The sequence below is a fragment of the Vicugna pacos genome, chromosome 1 (assembly GCF_048564905.1).
Source record: "Vicugna pacos chromosome 1, VicPac4, whole genome shotgun sequence".
Taxonomy (NCBI): Eukaryota; Metazoa; Chordata; class Mammalia; order Artiodactyla; family Camelidae; genus Vicugna; species Vicugna pacos.
Window position 1 is genome coordinate 93,367,357 of NC_132987.1, and position 24,913 is coordinate 93,392,269.

The window sequence follows — 24,913 nt, forward strand, 5'->3', positions numbered from 1 at the left end:
GTATAAAAATGGTATACATAGATGTAAATATAATTTATTAGAAATTATAATAAAAGATGCCTGCAATTTTAGTTAATATTTTAACTGTAGAAATTTCTTGCTATTCTTGAGCCTTTATTGTGATTCTATAGTTTATTAATCCTATTTACTCATCAATAAAAATATAATATTAAATCTGTTTTTTACTTTTGGGAAAATCTGTATTTTATTTTTCCTTATTACTTTTCTCCTTAGTTTTATGTTCCCAGGATTCTTCAGTCTCAGACAACAAAAATATCTGCCTACTAAATGAAACAAAAATAAGTAGTTTATCAAGAGGACATTGAATAACAAAGAGATTGAATAAAGTTCTGGTATATCTCATCTCAGGAAAAGTGTGAAGTAAGCCATGACCATTGATCTCAGCCAATAATATGTGTGGAAAGTCTTTTTAGTGTTCTGCCACTAGACAACCCAGTTTTAGTTGCCTTCTGTTTTTGAAGTCTCAACTCACAGTTAAAGTTTTCAGGAAAGAGAATGTAATTGTACTCTCTTGTATCACATTCTACTTCCCATGGTCAGTGAATTAAAGATATTCAGATAAGATTTGGGACTCAAAGTTGATGCTGGGATGAGTAAGACCTTTGTTGATGTTGGGATGAGGGAAATGTACTTTGGACATGGGAAGAACATAGATAGGGGCAGAGGGAAGATTCCAACCACTTAAATTGTGTCCTCCCAGGATTATATGTTGACGTCCTGCCCCCCCACCCCAGTTCCTTAGACTGTGACCTTCTTTAGAAAGTGTCATTTTGTGTTTAGTTATTTAGGATAGGATCATACTGGAGTAGAGTGAGCTCCTAATCCAATATAACTAATGTCGTTATACAAAGCAGAAATTTGGATGAAGACATGCACCCAGGGAGACTGTCATGTGAAAATGAAAGTAGAGATGGGGATGATGCTTTTGTATGACAAAGAACAGCAAAGATTGACAAAAAATAAGATAAGCTACATGAAAAGCATGGAAAATGTTCTCTCTCACTGCCCTCAGAATTAGCTAACACCTTCAGTGGGGCACCTCTAACCTCCAGAACTCTGAGACAACAGACTTCTCTTGTATAAGCCACCCAGTTTGTGGTACTTTTGTTATAGAAGTCATAGCATCTACTACAGGTATGGCTTGGCCTGTTAGAAAGTAATTCTATTAGCAATTCAGAAAATCTCATCCTTGAGTATGATGTTAGCTGTGGGTTTTTTTTCCCCCAATAATACCTTTTGTTATGTTCTGGAAGATCCATTCCATTTTTAGTTTACTGAGTATTTTTATCCTGAAAATGAATTTTGTCAAATTTTTTTTGTGCATCAACTGTAAGGTTCTCTTTTGTTGTTTTCTATTAATATGGTGCATTATATTGATTGATTTTCTTATGTTGAACTGCTGTTGTATTCCTGTAATAAATTTCACCTTATAATGGTGGAAAATCCTTTTAATATACTGTTGGACTCAATTTGATGAATTTGGTAGAGGATTTTTACATCTACATTCATTAAGAAAATTGGTCTGAAATTTCTTTCTTGTGTTGTCTTTCCTCACAGAATGTGTTAGGATGTGTTTTCTCCTCTTCAACCTTTTTGGAAGAGTTTGAGATCTATTGGGATTAGCTAATCTTTAACTTTTGAAAGGATTCACCATTGAGGACATCTGATACTGGACTTTTCTTTGTTGAGAGTTTTTTGTTTACTAGTCCATTCTCTTTGTTGTTCTTCTGTTGAGACATTGTATTTCTTCTTGAGTCAGTTTAGGTAACTTGTGTTTCAAAGGATTTGTACATTGCTTATAAGCTAATTTGCTAGTGTACAATTGTTCATTGTATTCTATTATAAAGTTTTTACTTCTGTAAGATCAGTAGTAATGTCCCCATTTTTATTTCAGATTTTAGTTATGACTTCTTTCTTTCTTTGTCAGTGAGTTAATTAAAAAAATCTTTTTCAATAAGCAACTTCTGGTTTTATTAAATCTCTCCATTGTTTCTCTAATCTTTATTTCATTTACCTCTGCTCATATTTTTATTATTTCCATCCTACTGCTAGCTTTGGATTTAGTTTGCTCTTTTTCCCCCTTATTTCTTCCAAGTATAAAGCTAGGTTATTGATTTGAGGCCCTTCTTTTTTAATGAAGGCGTTTCCCACTATAAGCGTTTCTCTGAGCACTGATTCTACTCCATTCCATAAGTTTTGGTATGGTGTGTTTTTGTTTTCAGCTGTCTAGAATTATTTTCTAATTTTTGTTGTAATCATTATTTGGCTTTTTGATTAAGAGTTTGTGGCTTAATTTCCATTTATTTGTGAATTTCAGCATTTTCCTTCCATTGTTCATTTTTAAGTCCATTCCATTGTAGTAGGAGAAGATACTTTGTATAATTGCAATCTTTTTAACTTTAATGAAACATGGTTTATCCTGGATAATGCTTCATATGCACCTGAGAAGAATGGATGGAATGTTCTGCATATATTTATTAGATCTAGTTGGTTTAGAGAGTTGTTCAGTCCTCTATTTTTATTGATATTCTGTGTGGATCTTCTATCCATTATTGAAAGTGTTGTATTGAAGTTTCCAACTGTTAGTGTAGAACTAGTCTTTTTCTCCCTTTACCTTTTTGTAAATGTTTGCTTCAGATATTTTGGGACTCTTGTCTGCTACATAAATGTTTATAATTGTTTTCTCCTATTCTTGAATTGAATCTTTTTTCTCCTATTCTTGAATTGAGTCTTTAATCATATGTAATGTCCTTCTTTATTTCTTTTAACAGTTTTTGACATACAGTCTCTTGTGTCTGATATTATTACAGCTATCAGCTTTCTTTTGGTTACTATTTGCATGGAGTATCTTTTTCCGTCTTTCACCTTCATCCTACTTGTGTCTTTGAATCTACAGTGAATCTTATGTAGATAGCGTATAGTTGAATCATGTTATTTTTATGCTTTCTTCCAATTTCAACCTTTTGATTGGAGATTTTAATCCTTTTACATTAAAAGGAATAACTAACAAAATTTTGCTATTTTTGTGTGTGTGTGTTTATAATGCCTCTTTTGTTACTAATTTCCTCCATTAATGTCTTTTTTTCTGTCTGTGTTTAGTTGCTTTTGGGTTTTTTTTTTTAAGTGAAACTTTTTGATTCTCTTTTGTTTCCTTTTGTATATATGTTAATCTAAGTACAGAATTTTTTCCAATTCCAAGGCCATATACTCCTTCTTATTAAGATTTTATGTTTGTAAAGAAGTTTTCAATTGGCAGCAAAATTAAAGGAAAGGTGCAGAGATTTCCTATACTGCCACAACACATACATAGCCTCCCTCATTATGAACGTCACCCATCAGAGTACATTTGTTATGACTGATGAACTTACACTGAGACACCATAATCATCTGAAGTCCATAGATTACATTATTATTTACTATTGGTGTTGTACATTCTGTGGGTATGAACAAATGACATGTATCCATTATTATGGTATCATAGAGAGTACTTTAACTAGCCCCAGAATGCTCTGTGCTCCCCTTTTATGTGCATATTTTTAAATATTTTCTTAAGGTTTCTGTGGATTTACATTTAACATCCTAAATTTACAACTATCTAATTTGATTTGGGGACCCAGTTACTTTTAATAAAATACAAAAACTGCTTTTATACAGATATTCCCCCTACTTATGTCATTATTTTCATGAATTATATCTTTTACACTGTGTTCCATAAAAGAGATTTATGAAAATATTTAGCCATTTTTACAGCATGTAGGAAATAAAAAGTAGAGTTACAAACCAAAAATTAAGAGTTATTATTAGGTTTTATATTCATCCAAGTAGTAACCTTTACCAGAGATCTTCATTTCTTTTAGGGCACCTGTAGTGATAATAGCATCCTTCAGCTTTTTTTTTTTCCTTTTTTAAAATATGGGAATGTCTTAATAGCGCCATCATTTGTGAAGGAGAGTTTTACCAGATATGTAATTTTCTGTTGGCCGTTTATTTTTCTTTCAACATTTAAATATGCCATCCCACTGCCTTCTAGCATCTGTGGTTTCTTACAAGAAATTGGGTGTTAATATTATAGAGGATCTTTTGTATATAATGAGACACTTCTCTCTTGCTGCTTCAAAGATTCTCTCTTTGTCTCTTCCTTTCAACAGTTGGATTATAATATGTTTCAGTGTGGATTCCTTGGATTAACCTTTCGGTTTATTGAAATTCTTGGAGTTTAAATTCATATTTTACAGCAAATTTGGGAAGTTTGGGGCCTTTATTTCTTCAAATATGCTTTTTGGCCTTTTCTCTTTCTTCTCTTTCTGGGACTCCCATGATGCATAAATTGGTTTGCTTGATGTCTTGCAGCACCTGAGGCTATGATCATATCTATTCATTGTTTTCTTCTTCTCAGAGAAATGTCAAGTGTTCTATCTTCCAGTTTTCTGATTCTGCCTTCTGTTTGTTCAAATCGTCCTTCAAATCGGATGTTGAACCTCTCTAGTGAATCCTTTATTTCAGTTAATACACTCTTTAACTCCAGAATTTCTATTTGTTTTCTTTTTATAATCTATTTCTCATTTTTAATATTTTCTATTGTTTATGCATTGTGCTCCTGGTTTCCTTTAGCTCTTTCCCCATGATTTATATTAATGCTTTGAGCATATGTGAAACAGCTGATCTAAAGTCTTTTCTAGTAAGTGTATTTTCTGGGCTTCCTCAGAATAATTTTTATATAATTTATTTTTCCTGTGAGTGGGAAACGTATTCTTGTTTCTTAATATACTATTAGATATTTTGTTGAAAACTAGTCACTATTATAGTGGGTATCTATGGAAGTCAGATTTTCCCCTTCCCAGCTTTGCTATTTTTTAAATTTGATTGTTGAAGGCTAGAGTTGTCCATTTATTTAGTGGCTTCTCTATTTTATCAGAGATTATATTTCTTATTGAATGGGCTCACTTGAAGTGTCTGTTCCTTAGCTTGTGTTCAGTTAGTGTTTTGACAGAGATTTCCTTGAACACCAGGGGCTAAACAAACAAACAAACTTTTCTCAGTCTTTGCAGATTGAATCTGCACTGGAAGCCTCCTTCAACATTTAACCAGACTTGCCTTGAGCCTAGGGATCAGCCTAAGGTAAAAAATTTAGGGTCTTTTCAGGATTTTTCTGACCTTGTGTGTTGCTCTGAGAAAGTGTGTGGACTTCAACATTCTTCTGTAGACATGGGTTCTTTTGAATGCCCTAAATTCCCAGATAAACTCTGTCTAGCTTTTCCTTCCAGATCATAGATTATCTATTGTATGTCTCAACTGTGATCTGTTAACCCCAGGTTTCTTCAGGTTATTCATATGCCTTGTGTTGTGTTTGAGTAATGTTCACTGCTTCTGTGGACTGAGTGAGTTCTACGTTAATCAAAACAGAAATGAGCATCTTATAAGTCCTTCAGGCAGATCCTAAATAGGTTAGAACAGACATACGTAATAATCTGGGAGTGAGGTTTACTTGTTGTCTCCAGAAGCAGGGACTATGTTTCCATACTGGAAATGGGTTGCCATCTTCCCGACTTCCAATACGCCAAGGAAATGGGTGGGAATAGGGCATACAATGGGCTGCAAAGCTTTCTTACGAATTTTAAGATGCCTTTTTCTTGATGAGCTATAATCTTTCCCATAAATCTTTGATTGTTTTCCAAATTTCTGATAAAATTGTTTCAACAGATTACACTAGTTTTTCAGTGTTTTTATGGAGGAAGATAAACCTGTTGCATGGATGTTACTCCTAGCTATAGTCATTTTTGAAGGTCTTTGCCTATTTGAAAGTAAAAATTGGTAGCTTTAAAATGTTTCTTATATTGTATTTAAGTTTTTTTGTATTTTCTTCTTAACTTGATTTGTGCTTATTTCCTAAATATTGTGCTCCATCATCTCATAGTTTAAGTTGTATTAAACAATCCACATTTTCTTGAACTTATTGGTGCAAATATTGTCAAAAACGTACTTCAAAAATTGAGAAAATTTGTTATTATACTTTTTCTCTAAATTATGAATAGAAATTTAATGTGATATTTGAGCTTAAAACTTTATGTAAGCTTAGATTGTAGTGGATTTAAAGGAGCTCCATTAATAAGCAACTATATATTGTGTTTCTTTTATATCTTAGGTTTTGTGATACATGCTGCTTATTATTAAATCAACTGTCACAACAATAACATAATATTTTGTATATTGAAACTATAAGAAACTTTGAGTATTTGGATGGTCACGCACAGCAACAATGTGACCATGCTGGAACACAACCCAAGCCTATATTTCAAAATCAAATCTGATTAAGCAAGAAGCTGTACTGACTCTCAATATTTTTGTTTCTATTTCTTTACTTATCTTTGAATGAATATTGGTTTATTCATTTGTGACATTTGCTCAAAAATCCTATGCATATATATTTCTTGTCTTCCAATATAGTACTTAAATCCTTTTTTCTGGAACATAAATTGGATGGCTGGTTCATGTAAGTTTATATTAACAGTTTAGTGATCTGTATGCCTAAGGGGTTTGGAAAAAAATAGTCATAGACAAACCTAGTTCTTTGTGGAGTTTCTGTAGATTTCATAAAGTCAACATACTCAAAGCTAAATTTCTGTATTCAGTATTATGTTTGACTCTCAGTCCAGTACTTCTTAGATCTGTGTCAATTTTCCTTTCCATCCATAGCTGCCATTAATTGATTCATGACTGAGTCCTCTCCTAAAAACAGAAGTTCTGCAGATTTCACTTCTATTGTGGATGTACTGGTCCCTACTGGTGCTTCTTGAATCACTTCAGGAATGCACTGCCACATGGAATGTTCAGTTGAGTGGTCTCCCTTGATTCTAGAGTTAGCTCTTTGGTTCTGCTACTTGTATCATTGCCACACTGAATTACTTACTTTGGAGGGAGAATTGCTGTGGACCTTCTACATTATATCTAGCAACAAAGTTTAAAATATCCCTATTGTGATAGACGTATTTCCCTAATTTCTATCAGGGATGCATGTCTCCACATTTTTATATTACTTTGGTGTTTTCAGCAAAGTTCTATTGGAAGATGGTGGTCAAATTTGTCTTATAACCCATAATTCTACATTTCAATTAAATTAAATAACTTAGTAGAATGAACTATTTGCATAGATGTGGCTGGTGTTTCCCCATATTTCAGAGTTAAACACAGCCAGCTACTTTATGTATATACTTTCTAAGAAATTTTATCTATCTATAGACTTTAATAAGCTATGAATATTCAGTTCCTTTCCAATATATTTCTTGTGATATTTATCTGTTCACCATTATAAATTAAACTGATATTCTCTAGATTGTTAATTTCTTTCAGACATGATTCAGATGTGAGAAGAGCATCTCTTTTCAAAGGTTTCACAGATTAATAGAAAAACATACAAATATATATGTATAAAACATATATGTATGATACAAAGTAAGATATACTATAATAGAATGGTCACAATTCTGTCAATGATTATCAAAACAGTTAAATTTGCCTTTATAATTAGTGTTCCTCATTGTCTGAGACAAATTTTGCAGATACAGATTGTAAAGTTTAATTTTTTTCAGAAAGTGTATCAGCAACCATTAAGAAAATCAGTGGCCTTTGTGGTAGACAATTCATTTTAATCAAACTAACTCTCTGAACTTTACTTGATTCATTCATCCAATACAGTTAGCCAATATGGTTATTTGACCCTGGCTGAGCTTACTCTGGAGGTTTTGAACCATTCAGTCCCAGTTAAAATCAGCCTGCTTTACAGTATGTTGGACTTTTGTGACTTAGAGATATACATCATTTTAAGAATAAAATCTTTTAAATTAAAATTCTTAAGGTAAAACCTATAATAATAATAAATAGTGTAATAAAATAATTTTTAAATAATTTATAATGGTAAATGGAATTTGACTTTAATAAGAAATTTTAAAATATCTAGAGTGAAAATTACTTATTGCATTTGAGGAGAAAAAAAACCTAAGCATTAGTTTTATTGTAAAATTAAGAATATTTTATGTGATGTACTTCTGTTTGAATAATTTAATCCTTTAAAATACATTCTTAGTAATACATGTAGTTTAGCCATTGTGAGTGGACCTATTAGGGATTTTTCATTTAGATAAATGCTATGGTCAGATTAAGGTTAATTTTTAATGTTTTTCTTTGGTGCTCCCTCAAATGAAGGTTCTAGGTTTCTAATTGCAGTGTATGAAGGTTAGAAAAATATATAGAAACAAATTTTTGTATTCAGTAGTAATAAGTATGAGTACACTTTCAAGTGCATGATCATATAACACCTAAAGATCATGGTGAGTTTATATATGACTGATACTAAATTACATAATTAGAACCTTTATATTAACCAATAGCTATTTCCATGAAATAATTCAGGATGTTTTTAAGAATATCACCAGAGAACAGTATAAAACTTCAATGATTACATGACTTTATGTGAATAATTGAATCTCTAAGAAATATGTATATGTACATACATATTCATATATATCCTATAATTGTACCATAAAGCAACTCTATTTCAAATATACATGCATATATGATTCATTCACTCATATATTATTCATTCAGTCACATATATATTGTGATTTAAAATTTGGAAAATTTAAGAAATAACTGTAATAACTAATCAGCGTTGAAAAACAAAATGGTATTTGTATACTAGATGTATCTTTAACCATTTAGCTCTAAATTAACATCTGTCCCATTTATATATTTTAACTTACACATTTTACTTGTTATTGATATGGCATCCTTTAGCTCATATATTACTTTAAAAATCATTAATTTTATTATATACATTTAAGATGGGATATATCCTAATATCAAAATATATTTGAAGTTAAGATTTTATCATGTTAGTTGGGAAAAACCTACAATTTAATATTTAAAATAAATATATTTATAAGTTGTTATAAATTATTTGTAAACTTATCACAATGTTTGGCACATCATAGGAATCCAGTATACACTTTTTGGATGCATGAATATGTACATTATAGATGAATATATTTATTTACAAAGAATAAATAGGATGGTTAAACTACTAGTATTGGCCATGTTTCACATTCTCCTGTTGCTTTAAGAATTGAAATCAATTCCCTAGACCTTGAGTAGTCATATGATCTACACTACTAGCACTTGTTATTTCTAGCCTCAATCTGTTTCTCCTCTGTGGCAAAATGATTTAAATTACCTTTTAAACTCATTGTAGGGAAGCTTTTATCCTGCTCCAAACTTTTATTTAGTAACTGGGCACCAGAATTTTCAGGATTAAACAACTTTGTTATCCAAGGGCAACAAAGTACACATACTACCTGCTAATGAATTTCTAAGATTTAATAACCACTTGATTTTTCCCATGTACACAAGTACCCTGTAAATACATACCTACTAAAAACAAAGGAAACTTTATAATATTATTAGTATATTACAAAATAGTCCTTTTAAAGTTCTTTACTCTATATTAAAACTAGTTATTTTTTCTTCTAGAAGCTACCATCATTGAGTGTAGTTAAAATGATTTCATATTATTTATATACATTTATGTGCTTGTGCCAAAGTATTTTTAACTGATACATATGCAATTATTCTCTACATACTTTATGCATCATTTTAACAGTATTTCTACTGTTAGTATTATAGATATTCACCATTATTTAACCTGATGGATAATACATCATGGTACCAGTACATCATATTAAAACATATGAACAATTTCTCATTTTTTACCATTACAAATATTATGTATTGAATGTATTTTGATATATTACTTATTTGCACAGATAAGCATATAGAACTGCGGTTGTTCACTAAGAAGCTTATCTACTAAGTTTATTTAGGAAATTTAAATCTTATGTGGTAATTCAGGTTTTGTTTTCACAGTATAGAGTCTTAGATTACATGTGTTTTTGGTGGTAGAGAATAATAATTTTTATAGTTCTATATTAGGCAAAAGCCTTACAAATATTTAATTCAAACTTGAAGCAACAACAAAAACTATTTATATAAATATTATGCAAAACCATCATTTGGTCTAAATGGAATTTTATATTTTCAAATATCCAGATATCTCAATAATTTTTCTTTGATTTTTTTAAATTTATATCTGATTAAAATGTTTTAAGTTTAAAAATGTTATAGATAAAAACAAAATGATATTCAAAGTAGGTGGTTTCTTTTTAAGAATTATCTAACCAATTTCATTTAATCTCTCATTTTAAAGGTAAAATGAATTTACCTTTTGTGATTATACAAAGTTGCAAACTTGATGTATTTTCTACAACAGGTTGTTAAATATTAAAGTGAATATTAGTTTTATATAATTGAAAATTCTAATGATTTCAGATACACACTGATGGTAACAATAACCAATAGTTTATATTGTACTATTGAGCTATAAAAGATGAAAATCATGACTATAAATCATGACTATAAAGTAAAATTATTTTCTAATTATTTCCAATATGACAAAATTTATCAGTATCAACTCATATCAGCTTTGCAGTGATAGATACTTGCAAAAACAATGTCAGTTTAAATCAATACATAAAGCATACAATACTCTGTAAATAAGAATTTTACCCCTAATCTCTTTGGCTTATATGATCTGACAATATTTGGCGTATATGAATATTGCCTACCACCACATTTCTAGTGACCAATTAGAAAAACCAGAGCACCATTATGAGACAAAGATTAGGAAAAACAAACAAAAATGAACCAAATGGGCTGTGTATGAACAATAATACTCTTACTGCCTAATAGGAAATGCATATTCTGTCTGAAAGCTGAGCTAGTCATTGCTTTTTGCACTTGTGAAAATAACATCGTTTTCTACTCCATTTACAGTCTTCTCTGAATCTAAGATCAGGCTATTGTGGTTTAATGAGAAGGAATTTGGGGAGGTGTCCATATGCAGACAGATATTATTTGAAAATGTGCACATATGTCATCTGGAAAAGGTCAGGTTACAGCTTGAGAAGGATTCACTTTTAGACTAAGGAAAAGAGAAAATCTGCTTTCAGATGTATAATCATGAATGGGAGAAAAGTGAAGTTTGTTAGTTTTTTCTTTCCTTTATGGCCAATACCTCTCAGAATAAAGACTGCCTAATGGAATTTCTTAATTGTCAGTTGCATCTTTGCATTACCTCACGATCACCTTCGTATATAATTAGGGTTATTAATGTTTTGTGGAATTATTCTCTAATTACACTAAAAATAAGATGAAATATTATAATCTTGACTAGGAAAAGGGACTATTGTGTCATATCCACAAGAGATCTTGCAAATGCTTTCAAAAAGACTGGCTTAGTATACAGCAAATAATGAGCTTTCATACCAGTTGGATGCTGAATTGTTCCGAAGGCATTGAACTGCTGCATCATCTTCATTTCCACACATTAAAGCCAGACATCTTGCAAGCAATTAATCATATACTTGTTTATTGTTTTGGATTAAATGTATTTTATACTGTTTTGTTTGGAATTTAATTTAATTACAAATCATCTCTATGTGGGTCAGTCATTAATTTACTAAGTTTAAAAAAAGTAAGAACAAAAAGAGAAAAGGAATAGTTTCCTATTAAAATGAGAATGGCACTTTGGATTTCTGGTTATCTTTGATGAAAGAAATAGGACATTATTGTTAACTTTATCTGAAACTGAATGGTATTGACAAAAGTTACATTTATTCTTTTATGCTTTAGATGATACAGAACTTTCAAATAGCCGTATTCATATTGCTATTTGAAAATCACTGGCAGACCCATTTTAAGAATGACCGTGGTGAAAGACTGTAGCTAAATTATGAAGTTTTGAAAAGAATTTATGTGATTAAAATTTGCGATATAGGAAAAATATTTTAAAAATTTTTTAACAAACTGATAGCTAAATATTGAGATACTGTATTTCATTGATTATTTCTAATAAAACTTCAAAAATAAAGATTATTCATGAGTTTTTATTATTTGTTAGTCTGATATAGCTATTTTTAGACAATTTGCTTTAGTTGTTCTTTTAGATACACTTTCACAAATATAACTTAATTTTCAAGCTAAAAAGACACGTGAATTTAGACCATTCTGTTTTTTCTATCATTTTATATAAACTTTATATAAGCTTATTATATAAATATCTTATTATAAAATGCAAAGGGCTAGTCTATTTATAGAAACTCTATTTATTGTAACTTGAATTCCATGACTAAGTAATGCTTTTCAAGGTAAGTATTCAAATAAGAATGTTAATTAAATCTTCAAATTTTAGTGATCCAGTAAACTTACAGAAGAGATCAGTGTTTTCTCTAGCATAAGTGATTGAGTAATTGTGAATTCTTAAGGCATTTCACAGTAGCTGTTTGCAGATTTAAGAGGAATTTTGTTTTTCTATTAATAGTGACTTTTCATTGGTTTAGTTGCTCCAGGGCCATTATAACCATTGTCTCTAGGGATCCAAGGGATGGTAGGGGAGGATTTACAACATGTCTTGTCCACTGGGGAAACTAAAGGATAGGACAGATGGAGAAGGCAATCCTGTTTTGTGGCTTTGCTAATACACATCAGTACTGTAGGATTTTCTTGACTAACTAATGTTTTTTGTCCTTTTTATACACGTGATTCATTCATCTCTTTGAATTGTGGTGCTTAATTTAATAAGTTATCATTTCCCAAATTATCCCTTCTTTGTCACTATATTCATTAAATATTTTATTCCTGGAATGTTAAAATAAAGCAGCTGTATATATTGCTATATATATACATTTATAAATATAAATATTTATAAATATTTATATATTTACATTCGTATCAGTATGAAATCAGTAATTTTCCAATTTTTAAGCCCTAAAATTTCTGAAATCTAAACTCTAATGAGAAAAGTATGATATTACCTTGCACTTTCAATCTAGTTTTAACATTGTCAGTGAGGTGTAGAACTTTGAAATGCCATACTATGCTAAGATTATGCTACCTAGTGATTATTATAGAATTATATTTGATTAATATAAGTGTCACAAACTACTTTAATAATAAAGTTTAACCATTGTAACCATAGGAATTGTTCTTGCCATTAGATCTTTTTACTGATTTCAATTAATTAATTTGATTGTCTATATTAATTTAATTAAATTGTCAGATTGACATTTTATTTTCATTATTTTTCTATGATTCTATGTGTGCTTTCCACTGCAGTAGACTTAAATAAATTAAATCAGATGAGTGAGCAAGATGATGATGGAGGAAAGACAGGAAAAAGAAATTGGAAAGAATAAGAGGTAAATTGACAGCCTTTTAAAAGTTACATTTTCTTTTATTCTGGGTTTGTGCATAGTTTATTAAACTCCAGTGAAGCTTAAACATGTACTGAGTACTGAAACTGAAGTGTTACTTTTAATGAAAATAGTAGAGACTTCAATTATATAGTACTTTCATACATATCTTTGACATCTTGTCTGAAATTGCTTCAAAAAATAAAAATAATTAATCATAGATAGTAATTATCAGATGACTCAATTAAATGTGATGATAAATTCTAGCTTTTAAAGTGCAATTAAAGTTTCTATTTTATAGATTTAAAAAATTCCTTTTTATTTTGTAAATTAGCACAAAATGCTCCAAATTTGTAAGTCATCACATCCACCACTTAATTCAGCATACTAAGGGAAAAAAAGGTATTTTAAAGGATAGCAGTGTTAAAATATATACTTAAAACTCTAGAATTTATAAATACTGCCCTATTGGTACTATATCCTTTGAGAATAAACATTACAATAATTCAGATGACAATAATGAATATTTAATTGACTCAGGGTCATATTACTCGATTTTAATAGGGGTTTTGAAGTAAAATAATACATAAATGAATGTGTATGGGTGTGTGTAAACCTTATTATAACATTATGGAATGATATATGTTTAGGAAAGTATATCAAATAAAATATTAAATTTCAATTAGACATACAAAGGGATTCAACTATTTTATTCTCTTTTCTTAATATTCTTCTAAAGATGTACACATTTTTTAAACTTTATTTTGAAGTATTTAGTCACTGTGTTCAGAGAGAACAATATAGCTTTGAATTCCCGTAAAGAACTTTCTCAGAATGATGGTAAATTTCCAAATATTTTTGTAATCATTTTAATTTCATAGTTTTCAAACTTAAATTATTCTTGAAAATCAGCAGTATTTTAGGAGTATCTCAACTTTTCTGAATGACTTTCTCTTCCAGCCTCACTTCAATTCTCTCTCTTTTTTTTCCTAAAATTCTCTTTCTTTTTGTATCTTCATTTTGGAAGGTTATTGAGAGGAGGTATAAAATGATTTCAGCCTCTGATTTCTACAACTGTCAGAACAGAAGCATATGTTTATCAGTCTTTTTTACTTTCTTGGGTTATTTTTTCTACAAGTATAAAAGATGGGCTTAAAAATATTGTCAAATTTCCATTGTCTGAAAGAGAGGGAATTGTTGATGAAGTTTCTGATTAAGACAAACAAGACTGAGAAAAGCCTTGGAATTGGTGGGAAATTGGACTATGCTGCTCAAGGCCCTATCAGTGACAGGCACTGCCTACATTTTGGGGTGGAAAGTTTTAATAAATATAATTAGATAATATTAAACATTTATATACAAGGACTGGAATTATAAACAAAATTAAAAGACAAGACACAGACTGAGAGAAGCTATTTACATCACACACAACAGAAAAAGCATTCATAGTCAGAATGAACAGGATATTCTCCATATGTGCAGCTAAATGAACAACTTGTTTCTCCACATGTGAAAAAAATAATTTATTGAATAATATGGACACAAGCATACAAACTAGACAGATTTTTTTTCTCTTCACATATTTTACACATGCTCCACTGAGTATTCATAATCTCTTCCACCAGTGACAACATGAGACGATCCCATGTTTTGTCAGTTATTCTCAACTAAAAGGGTGGTTTCTGTTTAAAATTTCAGTCAAAACTAATGAAAACTTCAAACAAAAGTACAATTCAAAGCTCATGCCCTGCCCCAGGCTAGGTCTTACCAGTGAAGTGAGGACATATGTTTTTCTTTTTCTTTTCTCTACCCACAAAGCTATTTGCCAATGGAACGTTTGAGCACTGGGAAACAGCCCCTCTAAGGATGATCTCAGGGCTGATATTTACTGGGTAAATATTGGCACGGTTGTTTCCATTCTGATTGGCCATTGTCTTGTCAATATTTGTTAATTATTTTAAAATTTATCCCATCAGTGTCCCTTTTAAGTAGTGTAAGACCGGGTGCCTTTTCTGCAAATGGTCCTTAAGAAAAATCAGTTAACATTGCCACACCCAATATTGGGTGGGCAGCTTGTCTACCCTACAGCATTACACATTCCATGCTTGCCTTTTCAGGCTGCTTCCATTACTCACCAAAATTAAGGGGTCTGAGGTGAGGACCCAGGAACATCTAGGTTCTGGTTGACAGAGGTGGCCTTCACTGAGCAGGGAGCTGGACTATTGAAATTACATTTAAATATCAAATACTTTAAAATCTATATACCTGTGCAGAAAAAGTATTTCATATTTAACTTTTAGAAAATTACTATATGGAGAGATGTTACTGCAGTAAAACATTGTTAATATTCATCAGATACGTATTTTTAAATGACCTTAAAATTCTGTTCTTAAAAGTGTTTGTATGTTACATACTTATCATGAAATGTAAAATAAAATGATAAATATTACTAATATTGAGATGTGATTCTAATCATGAAGAGGTCTAATAATTCAATTATAATAGCTGTGACAGATTAAATCTCCAACTTATATTCTTTGAAAAATACCAAAGAATTTCTCCTCCAATCCAAGTAGTTGCAATACTGACATAACAGAATTTGTGTTACTTCTTTCAATTCACTACAGCTATTTAAAAATATCCCTACTAGTTATCAATTTCCTTTAGAAGGGATTTACCTTAGTGCTTTGTAAAGTGTCTCTAAAGCACAATTTAAAATTTAAGAGTAGAGTTTTAAATCCTTATGTTTAGATGTAGAAGACAAGGTCTCTGGGCAGATTTATATCATAAACTTTCCTCACGAGCTCTTATGACTTGCTGTGATGACTGGGATGCAGTAACAGTTTTATTTTAGCATGAAAGAGCTTTGTGACTGTTTCTTCCCTTTGTTGGGTTTAATTTGAGACATGGTCATACATGATGATTACATAATATTTAAAAAAAAGGACAAGTAAATTATTTAAACCAATCATTCTCCACCTTGTATAAGTAAAACATGAAGCCAAAGATGATGAAAGATTATATACATGTATTTTAATAAAATGTTGACTTTATCCTTATAGCAATTTTGTGGGAATAGAATCCTTTTATATTTTAATCTAAGTGTGCTCAACTGTCAGTATTTCACCAACATGTTATAATGTTGAAAGCTTTCTGTTGATAACAGAATTTGGAAAACACTACTTCACACTACTCCAGACTCATGAAATATTTAGAAAAGAATATTCTTTTCCCATTTTTACCAAACACTCTTTTTATGCTTTGTTTTAAAAAACTAGTTTCTCCAAATCTTTTTGAAAGTTTCGCTCTTCTGTCTTAATGTACGGTTTTTTATGTCATTAGAATTTCATAGCATTAAGCATCTATTCTATGTTGTTAATGTACCCTAGATTTAATCGTTTCCAGGGGTCATTTTTCTGAACTGCTCCTGATTAATTTACTACATGCTTGCTTTCTGTTATCTGTCTATCTACCTACCCACCTACTTCCTTACCTATCTTTATTTCTATATTGCTTTCCTAAAAAATAATGGAATTTTTTTGGAGGCAGGGGAAATGTCTCCATCTTAATGTGAAAGCTAAATGCTTATTCTTATAAAGATTTACCAAGTAAAGTCATAATAAGATTGATTGAGAAACAGAAAGAATACATACTAATAACAGTATAAGAATTAAAATAACATAAAGTCATAAAAATATAATATATCTCTAAGCATATAGAAGAGTGGTAGGTGCAGAGTGAAAAAAGAGCAAAACTGTTCAACTCAGTTCATAAGGCTTTTAAAATATTAAGAGTAACATTGCACAGTACATTATAAGAAAAATAATGATATAAGCTAATTTCCCTTAAAAATATAGAAAGAAATTCTGAAATCAGTATTAAAAATTAATTCACTTACATGCTAAAATTTTTAAACCGTTATAACCAAGAAGAAATTATTCCAAGTAAGCAAGATAGCTCAGTTTTGAAAACTCAATTTATTTACATACATTGACTTATTTAAGAAGAAACATGACTATTTTAATAGATGTAGAAAACAGTCAGTAAAATTCAAAATCAGTACATGGTAATATAAATTAAAAAATTAATAAAGGATGAGAAATTCTTTGATATTTAAAAATTAATTATGGATGGGGAATTCTTTGAACATCAGCAAATAATATAATTAATATTCTTTATTCCTCTACATTTCACAATCATCACGTATGTTTAAGTGAAATTGTAGACTTTATACTTATTCTGTTTCATTGATCTATCTATTCTAGGACCTAATTGTATGTAGGTATTTGATATGTGGGATGGGTTAGACAAATAGATTATTTACAACTTACAATAGAATAAATTGCTAATGAATGAGAGACCAATAGTTAAATTGGAAGTTGAAAAATAATTTGAAGTACATATATTTTTAGACAATAAAAACCTTCAGAACTCATAAAACAATATAGTAATCTTATTACATTAGAGCATAGAACATACAAATGACACAAATATAAATTATATTCAAAGAAAATATACAAAGTGGATGGAGATATTTTCAGCATTATAATAAGACAATAGCATCTATAATATATAAAAATAAATTTCTATAAATTAGCTAAAAATATGAAGTGAAGAATAATCAAAAATCATTTATATAAAATTCAGAGAATAGGAAATTGAAAATGTTAGAAGGTATCAACTTCCAATTTTCATAGAAAATTCAATTAAATAATACTTAAATATCATTGCACATGCATCAGGATGGTTAAAATATAAAAATATATTCAAGGGCTTGTGATGTGATAGGAAAATAGAAATTTGTATACTATTACTACTGATAATATTCATTAGTGCAATCACTTAGTAAAGATATTTGGCATTTTAAAAAAATACGTGGTGTATGACATACATCTAGCAATTTCTAGAGAGATGCATGAGAATCAGTATCAGGTATGTACTGAACATCGAATACTGATTAAGGATATAAATTCCAGAGTGAGACTGTCTATATTTAGATCTTGAGACTGTAAGTTACTAATTCTATGATCTTAAGGAAGTATTTTTGAACATTCTGCACCTAAATTTTCAAGTTTCCTTATCTTTAAAATGTGTGAGTCTGTCTGGGTGCATAAATGTGTATATATGAGTGCTTGAGTACACATGTAAGTGTGTGTATGTGTGTATGCGTGTGTGTGTTTGTGTGCATATATAAATTTTAAGAATATGCTCTAGTACTTAACTAATTTATGATAGTAGTTGGTGTTGGAGAAATAGGTGAGCAGTGGGGTCTTGGAAAGAAAACAAAGATGTTTTATGACAAATGCTAAAGAGGGTGTAGAGAAAAGGGAAACCTCCCACATTGTTGGTGGGAATGTAGTTTGGTGCAACCATGATGGAAAACAATATGGAGATTCCTTAAAAAACTAAAAATAAACTTAGCATATGATCCAGCAATCTCAATCCTGGTCATATATCTGGAGGGAACTCTAATTTGAAAAGATGCATGCACCCCAATGTTCACAGCAGTGCTATTTACAATAGCCAAAACTTGGAAGCAATGTAAATGTCCATCAATAAATAATAAATAAAGAAGTTAAATTGTACCCACTTGTTTTTCTTGTTTTCTTTGGTTCAGTTCATAATCCAGTCACCAACATCTTGAAATTTATATTTTGAAAGCTGTGAGTCCAAAATGTTGAGAAAAATAAGTGGACTGTTTGATGAAATGGTCTCTGACATATGAAAACAAACAAAATATTTTAAGTACATACACATGTATATACAAAACAGTTCAAAAATGTGCTGGTTCTCTTGTTCTTTCCATCATAAAAGTCACTCAATACAAAATCATATGTTTTTATTTTTTTGTAAATTGCAAAATTAAAACAGTTAACCTACAGCATTTTAGGCAATAAGCCAGCCTAAAAGAGACCCTTGTGTATATGATAAATTAAACATGGTTTCACCCAGAAATATTGCTTTTATCTTTCAATAACAGATGCAACATACTTTTTCAATTGCATGCAACAACCAGACACAAGACGACGCTAAGGGAACTGATCAAACCTTCTAATGCTAAATCATATTTCAATGTGTCTTCTTCCATATTTGACCACTTTAGGGGAAATTATATTTGTGTCAGTGATATAAATATGGCAGTAAAATCCTATATTAAAGTTTATAAAAATTGTAAATATAGACGTTTAAGAGAATGAGACATTGATTATTTTTAATATGATCAATTTGTAATATTCTCCTTTTTTTCTAGATTTCTTTCGTCTGGCTAAGAAGTCTATTTAAAAAAATCAGTATTTTGTCACCTGTATCTTATTTTTTAACCTTAATTTAATTCATATTTAAGATAAACTATTATATCTAGGTTTACTGTTTCAACTAATTAAAGACTCAATATCAATCTTTCATCATTCTCTGCAAATGCAAATTTCAGAAATTGCTTTGAAGAACTGAATAAAGTGCTTTCAGGGATCATTGAAATAATCAATAATGATACAGTTTTGAATCCATTAATCCGAACATTGTGTATACATTAATGTAATTATGATTTGCACAGGATTTAAAGTCATGCTTTTAATATTTTTTAGAAATTTTAAGTATCTTAGAGTATACCTGCTTGGAGATGGATAAACATTAATCTCTGTATGTGCACATTTGTCAGAATTTTTAATTTCATATTGGTAATGATACAAAGCAGTTTTTATTTTTAAAACATTTTTTCTTAAGGCTTCATTGTGCTAAGTGAAATTATAACATTTGAGATGCAAAGATATTACTTTGAAAGGGTACTCTTTATTTACAGTATTTTTCTGTGGTCATCCCATGGTTTCGTACAGATTAACCAAATGGCATCCTTCTTTAAGTTATTTTTATGTTTCACACAAGAAAAACAAACTAGATAATCTTACCAGAGCTTGAAACACATAAATATAATTTAGTGAATTATATTACTGACTTTAATTTAAATACAAAACCCAAAATTTAGAAGTACAAATGCATTTTTCATGTTTGGACTGGACTTTTGATGTTTCTAAATTATATTTCAAAGTAATTAAATTAGGAAGCTATAGTCTCATAATTAAATATAATAGCCAGACAAATATGCAAAATGCCCCAAGGATGGGAGAAAAACTGGATTAGTGTTTTTAATAAGCATGTGCTTCCACAGAAACATCATTATGGATTATTTTCATGGATTGTAACCATGCTTCTAGAAAATGTTTTAAATAAGATGGTAGAGAAATTGCTTTCTGTAGCACCACATTATCTTCCATTTGTTATGGTTTCCTTTACCACTTAGAAAATAATGTCAGCATCATTATTTCATCCTGGTACAGATGATCAGCATGTGTAAACAATGTCCAGGAATAACTTGGGAAATATTCAACTATTAAAGAAGTTACACGGTTATGCCAAAGAAGCCTTTCTCTCTCTTTCTGTCTCTGTCTCTCCAACGTTAGGTAAAGCACCATCCTCTCAATGTATGTAATCAATTAATATTTTGTAATGTGATGATGCCTGCCTTGAAATATAGCATGAAAATATTTTGCAAAAAAATACAATGTTTTCCTGATTTTCAACTTAGCTGTGTCTTTTGGCTAAAGGGCAATTTCTTGAGTAGGACAAATTTAATATTCCTTTCTTAAAAATTGCTGAGTTCAAATAGTGTTCTAAGCCACTATTGGCATTTCATGACAACTACAAATAAGCTTCCTAGCATGACAAAATTGTTTCCTACATTGAAGATCACCTTTGATCTTACTTACAGACCTTTGCTATAATGTGCATAGAATTATGAAAAGGAGCTTAAAATGTCACCTTCTTTTCATCAAATAATTGTTATAGAAAGGTACATGGTACAGAGGGCTTTTAGAAAATTATGCAGACTCATTTTACTAAATGTTAGATGGTCACCCACATTTTTTACCAGACCATATCTTTTTCTGATTTTTTAAAACAATCACCAATTTATGGAAACAGGCAAACAATACTTTAACAATTATGCTTTCTATAGAGTGAAATAATAATAAGCTCATAGATAAACTAAATGCACTTAAAGATGGCTGGAGAGATATGACAAGAGGCAAATACTCTGTCTACACAATGTGTCCATGGACTCTCATAGACCACATCTAGAAACATAAGTGATCATTTGCAAAATATAGATGGAATCTAAAAATTATGTCTAAAATTTTGAAAGAGTACAAACCATCAATCCAAAGGCCAAAGATCTTAATGAAATATTATGCCTAGTAATTTATAAATGCATAAATATTCAATAGATGACACAAAATCGGGATACACTATGACCTGAAATTATACAAATTCTTTATATACTACTAAAGCAAACATTTTAATAGGATTTGGTAACAAACTATCAGAATGCTTAATAGAAGATATTCTCATCTTTGGTAAAACTTTGTGCATGGGTTTAGAGTTTTCAGAAAAGTTGTCACTTGCCCAAAAATATAGTATGAACAGAGTGTTTCAGTATCTGTATCAATGTCTGTTTCCTCTGCTTTTCATCTGTTTTGGAGATGTACCTTCTATAAAAAATGTTCCATTTTTTTGAAATTAATATATATTTATGTCATATGCTCAGATAATTTTCAGAGTAAAACAGCCTTTGCATTTTTTAATCAATCAGCTTGATCAAAGTATTATTCATTTAGTCAAAACTCACCAAATCAGTTGATTAACCCAAGCAGCAAATACGTATTTATCATACTCAGTCTGAAATGGGGACATGAAGCTCCCTAGCTTCTGCTATATTTCTTGGGTAAATTATTTCTTCCATACTAGTTAGATTCAATAAGCTTTCCTTTCATCTAAAATCTTTTACAATTATCTACGGACTGCCTACTTTAAATCCCATGGATCAGTAATAACAGTAATAATAATAAGTTGCTACTTTGCACTAGGAAAACCCTAAGCAGTCCACCAAAGTAATCTCATTTATCCTCACAACAACGCTATGAGATAGGGTCTGTGTTCCTCACCGTTCACCTTATGAGGAAACTGAAGCACTCAGCAATTCAGAGACTCAATGTCAGAATAAGTGGCAGTGGTGATATTTGAATTCAAGCAATCTATGTGCAAAGCCTGTACATTTAATCACTACACTTAAATGTCTCCTATTTCCTATCCAATAGAAGCCTTACATTTGAAATCCATCTGTTTCCTGCCACCATACAATAAATTCTTACTGTCTGTGTTTAACTTTTCCTTTTTTTTCTTGTTTGAATGGACAAGATGTTGATCTTCTAAAGCTAATTTTTCTCACTTACCATCCAGAACTTATCCTCTCCATCCTTCTCATGTCATCCTCTATCCACTATTTTTATTCTTTCCTGATCAGTGAATCTCTTCCTCATTACTAGCTTCTTTTCGTAAGAATTTAACCATGCTCAGATCTCTCTCAGCTTAAAACAAAGAGCAAAGAAACACAATCTACAGCTTATGATCTCCCTCCAGCTACTACTCTTCTCTTCTAGCCAACAAAGCTTAATATTATACAATAATGATCAAAAGTGACTCTTTTCAATTTACCTTCCACTTTCTCTGAAGGCCATTGTTCTATTCACTATCTCCTGAAAATGGTTTGTCTTCCACACTCTGTATAAATCTGTAAGACAATTTCAATTTCTTTTCATTTGTTTATTTTGCAATTTTTGACTTTGCCATTCATCACTTCCTTCTTGAAATACTCTTTCAAATGTGTTCATGTTGCACACTCTCTGATTTTCAAATAACTTTTTCTCGTATACCCTCTCATTGAGCACATCTTTTTTCCCTCCCCATGCTCTCCTCCATATAGTCATTCCTTAGGGAGCACTCCTCACCTCTCTTTCCTAGCTATATGTTATCCCTAACCAAGCATATCATGTTCTATCTTTTTGGCCATTAAGTCACCCTAATATTTGTACATGGAATCATGATCTAGATATACTGAATGTCTTTAATAGTTAACATCAATTTTCCCCACAGCTAACCAGCTGCGATATCCTTTCAAGAAGGTTTCCTAGTGGCTCCTACTGTTTATTGCCTATTCATTACCCCATTCACTGTTATCATTTAAATAAAGGCCACATCATTTTTTTGTTTGAATTATAAATGACTATTTTTAAATTTATACTCTTGTAAATCCTGGCCTTTTCCAATTCCTTTATTCACATACAGGTAGAGTGATCTTTCTATAGCTTAAATCTAATTAGAATTACTTCTCTGATCAAAACATCTTGCTGAGTCTCCTTTACATTTAAAAGCAAGTTCACACTCATTAACATGACTCCCGAGTTTTCTGTTGGCCTGGTTCTTATGCACTCTCTAGTCATTTCCCATCTTGCTTTGCAATTGCTAAGCCATTCTTAATGAACTTTTACTAATACCCAGAGACAGTGTAGTACATTATAACCAACATCTTTTTTTTTTTTTAATATACTGTTGCTTCTGCCAGGAGCACCTTTTTCTCCCTTTACCTAACTCACTTTTGTACACATATCTAAGCTTTATCTGGAAAGCTTGACTCAAGTCTTCAAGACTGGGTTAGGTGTTTATCTTGCATGTTTCTCACATGTTCTCTTTGCACTTTAGAGCATGTTGTGTAATTTCTTGTTTGCTTTTCTCTCTTACTCACTATATTTAAGTTTCATAAGGCAAAGATGATATCTGACACTGCACCCTCAATTATTAACATTTGGTAATTTCTCAATAAATAAGAGTTAAATTAATCAATACATTGTTACAAATATACCTTATTTTTCTCAAAATAATAAAATTTTTGTGTATCTATTTTTTATTTTGATATACCTCACCTTTTCTCTAGATTTTGTGCACATCGTCTTCTTTCACACATGTTCAGTTGTCTCCCCAAAATTATAATATTGCTGGAATTTAATCCTAGGTGGTTGAGGGAGTGATGGTGATATTTATAGAAACCTGAAAGTTGAAGGGAATAAGGATTGAAACAAATGTTAGAGATGACTGAAATTGTCTTACAATTTTGAGTTTGTGGAACTAGCAAAGTTTGGAATGCAATTTCTGGTAGGTAATAGAATTTGAAAGCCTGGAGCTTAGGAGACATGCTAGGGCTGAAGATTTGAAATTAATCTGCGTAGAGTTATTATGTAAACCTGGGATTTTGATGATATGGTTAAGTAAGGTGATTGAGAACTGTGAACTATAACCTAACTTTTTTCCCTGTATTTAAGGTATGAAAACAAGAATAGCAGCAATAGAAGCAGAGAAAAAGAAGTCATAAAATTCAGGGGATAACTGGAAATACAGAAAAACAGAAAGTAAAATTTTAAAGAAGAGTGATTTTTTTTTGCAGTATTATGCTGAAGAAATGTCAGAATGGTAGCATCTGAAACATAACTTTTGGATTCCTTTATCAGGAGGACATCAGTGACTTTTTGGCCAGAAAATTCAGTTTGCAAAACAATAATTTATCTTAAATAAATATATATTTGTTTATTGAGCAATGACTGTGTGAAAAAGCCTATTGAAACACAATAAGGAAGGTTAAAAGGAAGATTAAAGACTTTTAAGACGTATTTCCTAACTTCTAAGGGCTTCAAATCTACTGAGAAATGTAA

The 24,913-nt window shown here is 30.5% G+C and overlaps 1 long non-coding RNA gene across 1 annotated transcript; it reads left to right on the forward strand.

The window, feature by feature from the left end:
• The first annotated feature begins 326 nt into the window (after window positions 1-326).
• Window positions 327-24,639, forward strand: LOC140699271 (uncharacterized). The gene is made up of 3 exons (XR_012077331.1): window positions 327-381; window positions 13,243-13,325; window positions 24,527-24,639. It is a non-coding gene; the product is annotated as an uncharacterized lncRNA (long non-coding RNA).
• Window positions 24,640-24,913: the final 274 nt, after the last annotated feature.